The sequence below is a fragment of the Phodopus roborovskii genome, unplaced genomic scaffold (assembly GCF_943737965.1).
Source record: "Phodopus roborovskii unplaced genomic scaffold, PHOROB, whole genome shotgun sequence".
Lineage (NCBI taxonomy): Eukaryota > Metazoa > Chordata > Mammalia > Rodentia > Cricetidae > Phodopus > Phodopus roborovskii.
Window position 1 is genome coordinate 1,625,087 of NW_026126586.1, and position 12,644 is coordinate 1,637,730.

A 12,644-nucleotide genomic window follows, 5' to 3' on the forward strand; every position below is an offset into this window, starting at 1 on the left:
CCAAACTGTACACAACTTGAAAGCAGAACGAATGTAAAGTGTCCTTGCACATCACAAGGATTTTCAAATGGTTGGCCTAATGAATTAAAAATGTCTACCACAAGACCTTAAGAAGGCCATTACTATTGTCAACAAATTAAAAAGTAAGAGCAGTGCCTACAGATGACAGGAAAAAAAAGTAACAAGAAATATAAGTTCTCATGGGTGGGTGACACTACTGTTACCATATGATATAAAATTCAAAAGGAAATAGGGTTTGTAGAATAAAATGGCAGAGATAATGTGAAAGAAAGCTTTCCAAAAATAAGACATATGCTCTTTTCATGGGCAACCTACCTCTGTGTGGGTAATTTTGCATCTCTGAAAGCCCAGGGGGAAACTATCAGAGCAAAACAGGAAGCTGTGCATATGCTCCAGGGCGGAAGTCGCCACAACATGATTCTCTGTGCACCCTGAAGTGCACCCCCTTGCCAGAAAGCTCTGATTCCTTGTCAGAAATGACACCCAGAAAGTGTAGATGGCATCACTGCTACCTCACCACATGTTTCGGTTGCCCGTGACATCATCTTGGAATTCCCAGCAGACAATGATCTGAGCTCTTGCAGGGCAAGTAGCCCCTGAAAGAAGTCACTCTGAAAGGCCCCTGTGAAACTTGATCGCTTCATGTTTGTGAGCTGCTCTTAAACATTTGTGGTAACTCAAGGAATTTTCTAGAACTAGAGGCTTACTCTAAGCATCTTCACAATTCCTTTAAAAGAGTGATGCTGACCTTGTTCCTAGATGGTGAGCTCAAGCCAGCTCTGTTACTTTTGGGAAACCAAACATGTCCTGGGTATCTTGTTTCTGTACCAAACACCAAACTATTTGTGGAAGTCCTTTGGTTCTTGGGTCAAATCAAGGTTTTCTTTTCCTTTGTTTTTAAAAACTTCGTTGGCGGGGGGAGAGGGGACATTGAGATAGGCTCTTCCTACACAGTCCTGACTATCCTAGAGCATACTATGTAGAGCAGGCTGGTCTCAAACTCATGGAGAACTGCCTGCTTCTGCCTCCCAAGTGCTGGGATTAATTACACCTGGCTAAAAAAACAAATATTCCAGGCTAGCCTTGAAATCTTGATCCTCCTACCTCTGTCCTTCAGCAAATCCTGCCACCACAGCTAGAAAACTTTTAAAATTATATTTTCATGATGTTTCCCCCTCCTCCAATTATTCCCAGATCCATTCTTTGCATTCTTTTTCATTCTCTGTCTTTTCTGTCTTTAAAACAAAAACAAAACCAGAAACACACACATACATACACACACACACACAAAACACCCCACAGTAACAGAAATTAAAACAGACAAAAGACTGATAAGACAAAAATGTCCAAGCAAACGAAAATCACACACACACACACACTAAATCTAGAAAAATACCATTGAGTTCGTTCTGTTGGCCATCTACTACTGCTGGGCATTCTTTCTTGATAAAGACAGAGAGAAATCATAGCTTTGGACCATGGACATACTAACCAACAGAAGCAATTTTCCTGACTGTGTCTCTCTAGGACTCGCAAGAGGAAAGAGCAAAATCTTTCCAAATGTCACATGTAGGGACCACAGAGGTGAACAAGAGTGTTGGGGGTAAGGGTTCTGGAGAGGGTTCCTCCAGGCTTAGAAAGCAGAGCACAAACAGAAGTTAGCAAATCGAGGGGAGAGATGAAGGACTTAAAAGAGCCTTCAAATTAAAAGCTTCATACAGGAAATCTATTCAGTGGAAGGGGGGAACTGTTCCCACCTGTCCTCTGACTTCCACAGGTGTGCACGGACTCTGGGATGTACACAACATCCAGATCATTAAATATGAAAAACTATAATGGTTTTATAGAAACTGTGCTACACTTACAGATAAGTGTGTGTGTGTGTGTGTGTGTGTGTGTGTGTGTGTGTGTGTGACATGTTCATGGGACTATCAATGGCTGGGGGTCAGAGAAAAAGACAACCAGAGGTGATAGCTACAGCAGTAGGGAAGCCCTTGAAGTCTGATATGTTACTGTGAAATCAACCTGTAAAGCTTCTTTGTATGAGTTATCAGTATAATTCATATACACACCCATTGATAATTTAAACCGATTAAAAAGTAAGGAGTGTCCTAACCTCAATCTGTTCCCTGCTTTCAGAAAACTCAAAGGCAGGGCAGGACTGGAATCCCCCACTCCTTTCCACTGACCCAGCTAAATGAATCTGGCTACTGAGAACTAGAGCATACAAGTCATCCTGCTAGATTCCAAGAGGGTGAAAGACACAAAAGCTTACAGAAACGATAATGCTCAGGACAGTTAGAAATGACAGTTTAGATTTCAGAGGGAATGAACAAGAATGCAAAATATATAAATAGTAAGATAATACATAGCAGAATTTTAAAAAATAATTAACCATACCTGAGACTAAACTTCAGAAATGTTATTCTGCAATTAAAGTTAAGTATTTCTAACACACAGGCACACACACAAGTGCTCATAGATACACAGAGAGACATGTACCCACATACACATCCCACCCCTCAGTCCCAGATATGAAGCTACAATAATTGGCATAAAGGAAAGGATAAAATAGAAATAGCAAAATCTGTCCAGTCAGGATGGCACATGCCTTTAATCACAGCACTCAGGAGACAGAGGCAGGTGGATCTCTGAGTTCAAAGCCAATCTGGTCTATATGGTGAGACCCTGGAAAGAATAAAAGGAGAAACATAAAGGAAGGAGGACTGGAGGGAGTGAGGGAGGGAGGGAGGGAGGAAAGGAGGAAGGGAGGGAGGGAGGAGGTTGGAAGGGAGGGAGGGAGGCTGTTATTTAAGAACTTCCTTGGTTTATACATGCCTATGTTCTCACTCTTGCATTTGAGACTTGTCTAAATCACAACACATCAAGGGGATATCCCATTTCGAATCTCTGCCCCACTAGGTTGTGAGCCTTAGGCCCACTATTTATTTATGTGTTTTTGTATCACATCTCTGTTCAGGTCCACTTTCTATCTCTTTGTTTCTAATTCAGATTTTTTTTCTGGGAGGTTTAAAGCTCCTAAGCCCTTTCCTATCCATTCTTTAAGATGCTTACTTTAGCATCTTACACATTCCTCTCAGGCTTTTATTTGTGCATAATTCTTTGACACTCCAGGCGGCATGCTCTGAAACAGTTGTTGGGCTTTCTGTGGCCCCCAAACCATCCCGAGGAGTATGAAGAATACAGGCAACATGGGAGCATCTTGAAGGATGTGGTGCCTGGGGGCGATCTGTGCTGTTCATTTAATGAATTAGCACCTCGGAAGAATAGTTTGTAAGGAAGGTGTTCCTGGTGGTATGGAACACAAAAATAGGATCAGATTCTGTCTGTTTCAGCACAATTTGGTGCAGTCAGCACTCTCCAGCTAGACTTAGGATTAAAACTGATAACCCAGACGATATTTTTAGCCGGTTTTTACATTATCTAAAACATGGTGTTCAGATTACATGAAACCACGATGCTGCAGGAACTTCCAAGGAGAATGTGGTACATTTGGCTCTGAAAAACTGGATACCTCTCTGGTTCTCCTGTGTCCCTTGCTAGAATTTCCAGGGATTTCTATTCCAGTGTCAAATCTTTTACTAGTTGGTGCTTCAGAAGTAAAGCCATAATATCTTTAAGATCTAAATATAAGAAATAAGTAGAAAGCACACTTGGATGACTATGCATTTAACAATGTAGCTATCCATTAGTTACAATTATAAGATGCCAAGGAGTGCACAAAACTAAATGATTGACACAATACTAAATGATTATCACAATACTACAACTTAGGCATGACTGTCTTTACAAGAAAAAAAACAGGCTAAAAACACATCACCCCTTCTCAAATCTAAGTTTTGACCTTTCCACTGTGCTCTTCTGTCTGTCATGTTTTAAAGTATGCTCTGAAAAGGTATGACAGCCTCTACACGTGTCACATGGACTAGTAATGAGGCTGCCGGAAGTCTTAACTTGCTACTCTCCCTGTTCCCACCTACAAGAAGCAGCACCTTACCACAGAAAGAACGGCTCAGCCACCTGTGTGAGCCATGTAAGTGTCTTCGTGCTGTGGAAACGGCTGCAGCTACACTTCAAAACCAGCGCCTTACAGTTTCAAGAACTCAAGGTTCAGGCCAGAATCACAGAAGCTGCTCTTGCCTACTTCTGAAATAAGAAGGAAGAGCCTCGAGAAAGAAAGAAAAGAAAAAAGGAGAGGAAACAGAAGACCCACTTCAAGACCCGTGAAGCCTGTTGGATGCTCATCACATTGAGATGCCTACTTGAGGACAGCTCTCCCAGAGATTCCTCCAGCTGCTCCCCAGCCCATCTCTCAAGGAAGGGTCTCATTTCTGTGACAGCACAAAGTAAAGGCATCAGTTTTATTACCCATGGCTACTGTCGTAAAGTGAGATATCCATTAAGGGCCAAGGCTCCTAAAGAAAATGCAAACAGTGTGTACAGTGCTTCAGGAATTTTATTCCAGTTTGTGGGACTGACATTTCATAGCTTACGGGTTATTGTTTTCTGACATAATTCTCTGAAATAGTATAATTTGTTAGTCTTCTCTGAAATAGAAGTAACCTATCATTCTTCAGGTGAGGAATTACTACCAAGTTTATGATTTGGGCAGCAATTAGAGGTTATCAATAATTGCTTTGTTAAGCAAACAGATTTAAGCAATTTCTCACCAGTAAAATATTGCTCTTCGGATACCCACCCTTGAAGCTGAAAGAGGAACTAGTCTGCTGTTGGGGCAGCAGGAGCAGTCCCATCAGTGATCTGGAGGCTATTTTGTTGAACACAATGGATTCTTGAATTTTCAAGCATTTCCTCTGTCCTGGGGCCTGAGCTGATGCAATACCCTTCTACTTAAGAATTTAAATTATGTAGCCATTCTCCTGCTCTCTGTCATTAGCACACACTTCTCTGTCAGTTGGGAGGAGACTTGATAAGACACCTGTGATCACATACCTTCGGGAGGGAGCAGATGTGAGGGCAAGGGTGAAGAAGGTGACTTGGTGGCCATCCACACCAGCAGCAAATCCAGGCCTTAGTAGGAGTGCAGAGCAGAGGGACACAGCCAAGCTACCCTCTTCCCACTCAACTTTTAAAATTCTGTTGTAGAAACAACGGGAAACTAGCCTTGGGACTCCTTTTATTCTTCTCTGCCCTACAGTAATCGAATTATTGTGTCATGAAATGTTGACATGTTCTCATCACTTTATCCCATCTAGTTTTTGGTTTACTCTGTTTTATCCTGGAGGGGAAATCATAAAGTTTTCTGCATCTCTAAGGACAATTTGGGAGGATATCCACAGCAAGTTTTGTTAAGTCTGATCAGTCTGTATATAAAAGCTGCAACTGGAAAAATCGCCAGTTAGATGTGAATTATTTCTGATTTAATGAATCAATGACTTTGGCCAGTTAATACACACTTTTTATCTTTTAACACAAGGCAGTCAGGTCCGTCAAAGACATCCGACAAACGTAGTTAAAGCATGGTGTGTGTGTGTGTGTGTGTGTGTGTGTGTGTGTGTGTGTGTGTGTTTGTGTGTGTGAAAAGTGTAGCTGTGTGATCACGTGTTCAAGTGAACACATTCACAAGCAAATACATCCCTTAGGTTTGGCTTACAAGCCAGTATGAGAGGCAAAAATTAAAAATAATAGGCAAAGTCTCAAAAGCCCAAGTATTGTTTCCATTTGAATCTTAAAGAAGGGTCTGAGTGGTTTGTCTTCTATCTAAAATGGTTTGCTCGTAAATAATGGAAAGACAGATTTTTGTACCTAAAGCCCCTTTCCATCCCAAAAGAAATTTATGATCCTTTCAAATTTTTACATAACTTCAGTTTGTGAAATATTTTTGACCGAAGTCCTCAGGCAGCCAGTTACATTCCATGTAAGGCAGAGCTACTTTGCCCTAACACAAGACAGCAGATTCTTACCAGAAGAGTTGTCCTATAAACTGAAGGAAAATTAGCATTGGTTTTGCTGTCTAGTAGATGCTAGTAGCCAGTTGCTTAATAAAAATGTCTTGTCATTGCCAAAGGGGAGATAGGGACAAAGTCAGTACCAGGTATGAATCATTCACTGATATAAGGGAATAATTTATATATAAGGGGAGGGGGGAGGATCTCACTAAAAACCTATGTGAAATTTAAAATTTAATTAATTTATTTGGTGTGTGTGAGGGAGTGGGGTGAGTTGCATATGCTGCCGAGGCATGCATGTAGAGGTTAGAGAAAAAATCTCTTAAAGTAGGTTCTTCTCATCTACATGGACTCTGAAATCCAACTCTAGTCAATAGAGTCATGTCTCACAAGCTTTTACCAGCTGCGCTATCTAGCCAGCCCCTGAAAGATAAGTTTATTGTTAAACTGCTATTGTACTTTGAAGGACATGGTCACACCCTCTCCTCCCAGAAGAAGTTTCCCCCTCAGCTGGAATCTGGCCTTGCTGTCTAAAAAGCAATGGCCAAAAGAATGTGCTCAAGGGATATTGTTATGGCTCTGAACTAGACCTTAAAAGGCTTTCAGGGCTGCCAGGTTGATATCAAGGGAGGATTCCCTGTACACCTCCACGTAGGGAAAGCAGCCTAGCTTCCTGTAAGATAAGAAGGCACAGGAGAGCAATGCATGAAGTACCAACCAACAGACATAACTGGTATCATCTGGGACTGTACAGGCAGCCAGTCTCCATCTAACCCAGCCTCACAAATGAAAATAGACTGAGAAATACTTATCCACCGGATAGAAGCAGGAGATAGAGAATTGTTCCAAGCTTGTACAATTTGGAACAGTTTGTTATAAAGCAAAGACTTACAAACAGATGGTCTCCTGATTGGACCCAAAGGGTGTTAATGTCAAGAGACTCCTGCATGAGACATGAATAGGAGGTCCAGGGAGGTAAAAGGTCTCAGAGCCACGAAGACATGGCTCCCAGTGATTTGAAGGATGCCGTCCAACTTCTAAAGAGCATATTTAACAGCACCTTATTCTATTCAGCTAGGAAAATGCATTCTAGGACATAAATTGTATATAAAACTCATACACAGAGGGGGAAGCTGTAGCTTTCTCTCTGTTCTTGAGCAAATTAAAACATCTTAGGCAATATTTTAAAAGGAACAAAACCTGAAACCCCAGGAAAAATAAACGTGTGTGCATTAGACAGGTAATGCTTGTCAAGGGCTTATTTACTTGTCTATACCAGAGGAACCTTCCCAGAATTGCCTTTTGCTTTTAGTGCCAGGTTAACATTGATGAAAGGAGGAATTGGCATGGGGCTTTTTGAAGGTGGAGGTGAAGACACAGACCCTGAAGACTCACACAGGGTAAGGTGCAAGGAAAGGCTGATACAGGTCAAGGAAAGGCTGATGATACAGGTGTCTGTGGGTTCCGCCTAGCCCTTGCCCTCGCCACCCTGTGGCCCTGCTTCTCTCAAGTCCCACAGCTGGACAGCAGCCACCCTGTCACCTGTTTGTTTCCCACGCCCTTCACTCCTAGTTTTCTCAATCAGTGTGCCAGTTAGTGCTTTTTTGTTGGTTTTATTTTTAATTACATTTATTCATCTTATTGTGCATGTGTGTTTGCATACATGTGTGGGGTTCAGAGGACCACTTGCTAGAGTTGCTCCTTGCCTTCCACCATGTGAATCCCAGAGGTCATCAAGGTCATCAAGCTTGGCCATAGGCACCTTAGTCTGCTGAGCTGTCATGCCAGCCCATGGAGTGTTTTTTTTTTTTAAATCCACTCCTTGCCTTCCCACAGTCATGTAGATCTCTCTACTAAGGATTATCATGACATAATGCTTACATTATGTAGTTATCACAGCATGCTGCCATACTCAACTTTTGTTGTTTTTCAGAAGAACTCTGATGGATGCAATTGAGAAAGAAAAGATGCTCGATTCAGGAAGAAAAGATGCTGAGAATGAGATTTTGCTCTGGAATCACTCCATAGCTTGATGCCCTTGCATCCATTGGTGTTACCTGGAAATGCCCTTCCATGACCACGTACAGCTCACTTGTTCTGGTCATGGACAGACAGAGGCTATGAGCAAAGATCTCAGCCACCCCTTTCAAAACAAGAAAAGGAGTGGAAATACTGTCTAAAGACAACACGGGGACCCTGCAGACAAATCAGGAGGGTTTTAAAATAGCAAGCTGAAGAGATGGCTGATCAGTGAGAACACTGCTACCCCCACGGGGCATCTGAACCAAGCATTTGTAAGTCCAGTTCTTGAGGACCCAATGACTTCTGACTTCCAACGTCACCAGGCATGAACATGGTGCATATACACGTAGGCAAAACACTCATTCACACATGTAAAATGAAATAAGCAAACATCTATGAAAAACTTTCAAGTGGATAAGGGTGGGTACAACCATGTTCCATCGTATACATGTATGAAATGCTCAAGAATAAAGAAAATTTAAGCCTATCATGGTGGCACATGGCTTTAATCCCAGTACTCAGGAGGCAGAGGCAGGAGGATCTCTGTGAGTTTGAGGCCAGCCTGGTCTCCATAAGGAGCAGCCAGGACTGTGTAGAGAGACCCTGTCTTTAAAAACATTAATATTAAATTAAATTAATTAATTTAGCTAAGCTAAAAGAAGAGCTAGGCTTGGTGAGATAAGAAACTGGCATTTGAAGAGAAATGTATCTCAGAATTTTCATAGGTTTCCATGCCTGTAATAAATACCAAAATACCACATGGAAACTCTATAGGCAAATATAATCTTGAAAGGTATAATTCAGAAAACAATAAAAAATTTTTCTTTAAGACCAATGGAAATGTGCCAAGAAGAAACAAATGCTGTGCGGTCCTCGCTTGGTAAACCCTGCTGTATTCTTCAGACAGTCCTAATGTGGGGACCAAACCTGCTGTATTCTTCAAACAGTCCTAATGTGGGGACCAAACCTGCTGTATTCTTCAGACAGTCCTAATGTGGGGACCAAACCTGCTGTATTCTTCAGACAGTCCTAATGTGGGGACCAAACCTGCTGTATTCTTCAGACAGTCCTATTGTGGGGGACCTCTGCCACTGTGACTTGGGGGAATTGTAAAATTTAAAAAGTAACGCAGTTCTGACTTTTAGGCTTTCTCTAGATTCTCATTCTCTTTTATGTTTGCTGTATTAGAAGCTAATTGTGTGCCATGGCACACAGGCAGAGGTCAGAGGGCAACTTGTGGGCATTGGTTATCTATTCCAGTACTTGGGTTCCAGAAATTGAACTCAGGTCATCCATCAGGCTGTAGCATGTATCTTTACCCCTGAGCATCTCTCGGGCTTGTTTTGTTGATCTGTCTGTCTGGTTTTGTTTGGTTTTAGCTTAATGGCTCAGATATGTACTTCTGAATCTCACTTGTTTGGTTTCTAAATGTTTAACCCTGGAACAAAGCAGATGGAAGGACCTACGTTAATACTTCTGTCACTCAACACTATAGTGCAGATCTCCTAGCTAGCTGCCAACTGGATATGACTAGCCCTGTGACCAGGGTCCCTGAGTGAGTAGATCTCCATCAGGATCAAAACCAGGAATTTTAGGTGGTTCTGAGCTAGTCAGTCTAGGATGACACAATGGGGAGTATTTTTCATATGAAACCACACAAGCTCCTCCTTATTCTTAATGTAAATGTTGTTTGAAAGGAATAAAATACTGGGCTGGAAAGATGGCTCAGCTGTTAAAGGCTAGGCTCACAACCAAAAATATAAGGAATAAAATACCACAGGAGATAGGGAAATTCAGCCACACTATTTGCTTTTGTCCCTATGATAAATGCCTGTAAGTTCTTTCTCTCCTTCTCCCTCTCCCTCCCTCCCTCCCTCTCTCTCTCTCTCTCTCTCTCTCTCTCTCTCTCTCTCTCTCTCTCTCTGTGTGTGTGTGTGTGTGTGTGAGCATGTATGCATGCATGAGTCTGTGTGTATGCTAGTGTGAGAAACTCTGGGACTGATGTCTTTGATGTGGTCTTCAGTTTTGTGTCAGATGTGAAGACATGAGGGTCTCAGCATTTCCAGCAGGCCCTAGAAGAAGGTTCTAGAAGGGAGCATATTTTTCTCTCATTGTGTTTTGTTAACTCCCAATAAAAGCGTAAGATCAACCATGTGAACTTATTTCTTTATAATAAAGTGAATTCAAAAACATTAAGCAAAACTTTGGGCTATATGAAGAGATTATGTTCAGCAGAAGAGATAACGTTCAAATATGATCTTTCAGAACCAGCAGGGGACTGTACATCTTGTATTTAAGGGATTCTGAATGACCAGCCATGAAGTAGGTTGTCAGCCTTCAAATCTGGGACTCAATTCTGCTCATTTTCCAAGAAAATGAAATGAAAAATGGCGTCTAGAATGTTGATGCATTTAAGGACAAATACTCCAAACACTCTCCCAGGCATCTTTACCCTGTAGACTTTCTGCCCCACATCAAATGCCTTCCCTGTGTCTCTCTTGCCTGCCCTAAGTCTGCTTTTCCCAAGACTCTTCCCCGATGTCCTCATTTCTCATCTACCATGAGGAGACACTTCATCCCCTCCCCCAGTGCAAAGATGCTTACTTCTTTAATCCATGGATTGTGACACTGTAGTCTGTGACTACTTTGCTTCTGCCAAGGACCCAGTACTCTGAAAGGCCTTGAGCATCACCCTCCTTGTCTCTGTAACTTTCTGAGGCTGAGAAGATCAAGAATGAAGAATATTTATGTAATAAGTGGGTTTTAAACAAGTGAACATTAATTACTATATAATAATCCTAATAGGAGAGAGGTATAGACCTTCTGCCCAAGCACTTGAGAGGCAGAGGCAGATGGAGCTCTACTATTTCAAGGCCAGCCTGGTCTACATAGTGAATTTACGGCCAGCAAGGACTACATGTTGAGATCCTGTACCAAAAAGAAAAGGAAATTCTAATAAAGTATAACATTCGTTAAAGCCCAAGTGTTAATTGCATGTGTGTAAAACACTACACCAAGGAGGTAAAACATAATGTGTACTTGTTTGACAGTCACAAAATCTAATGTGTAAATGTCTATACCCATGTCTAACCAAGAGCAATGTGACCTGTGACTTATAAGTGATGTAAAGTTACGGTGTGAGGAGCGTCCTTCCTCTGTCCTTCCCCACTTCCTCTCCCTCCTTCCTCTCCCTTCCCTCCCTCCTCTCCCTCCCCTCCCTCCCACTTTTCTTCCTTCTCTCTCCACAGAACTGGATCCTGAATTCAGCAAATAGTGATCACTGATTTTTTTTTTTTTTTTTTTTTTGGTCTCACTAATTGGGGCCACCAATCCTATACTATACTTTGAGACAAATATACAAATTCTCCAAATCAAGAAAAAAGGTAAAAACAAGGGTTTACTTTTCAAAGAAAGAAAATGAAATATTCCCTTTCATTGGTTAATTTATTTAAAATAAACCCCGTCACTTAATTAACGTCATTTAGTCAGGTATAATTTTCACACTTGTTGCATTGTTCAAAACTTTTTAAGTTCAGAGCCTCGTGCGTTTCATGATTTCTCCCACTGCTCACTGAGCTGCATGGTTCCAGGCAAACTGTGATTAAGAAAATGAGTTTTGCTTTTAATCAATTAAATTAAGAAGTTGGCACAATGAAGCAAATAACTCCTTAAAATAATGACTAAATAAAAAGGAGCTAGTTTAATATTTAGCACAGTGAGACAATCATCAGAAAGTAATAAAAACAGACATATTTAAAGAGATAAAAGTGACAGACCTATATAATACGTACAGTTTGTTCCAATAACCTCTAAAATTAGCATCTTATCACTGAGGATCTGCAAATCATTGTTCCTTTCCCAACAAAATCAAACCAAATTCACCATCACATTACAAAGCCATCATTCCAGAGGTCCGGATGTCCTCAGCAAAGAAACACAATGAGAAAACAATGTAACTACTTTGTTTTCTCTTTTTCTTTAATTGAAAATATTTTTTTCCTCACATAATGTATCCTGATCATGGTTTCCCTACCTCTACTCCACTCAGTTCTTCCCCTCATCCTCTCCCAACTGGATCTTTTCCCTTTCTATTAGAAAATAAATAGACTTCTAAGGGATAATAATTAAAATATAATATGATATGGCATACATAACATTTAAAAAACATTGGAAATGGACAAAATGGAAAGAAAAGTGCTCAAGAATCAGAGACCCCCTGGAATCCCATAAAAACACTAAACTGGAAGCCATAATGATGTTAATTGATCTTAATAATAAAAGTCTAGAGTCAGATATTAAGGAAGTGAAAGACAGAGATGCAGCCAGCCACTGGAGCTCTTACCTTTACAAAATCCTGTCTCCTCCTGCCTAAATTCCTCTCTCCACCCAGCCATCTCACCTCCTGTGTGTCTACACACACCTCCAGACCTCTATGGTTATCTAATGGCTAGCTCTACCCTCTGACCTTCAGGCAAGCTTTATTTGTTATACAAACAAGATATCACCACACCATAATATATGCTCAGAGGACCTAGTGCAGAGGTATGAGGCATGCTGTCTCATTCCCTGTGAGTTCATATGAGCCTTGAGCATGTTGCTTTATAGGGCTTTGCTTTCTTGGTGTCCTCCATCCCCCTGCCTATTCCACAAGGTTCCCTGAACTCTGAGGAG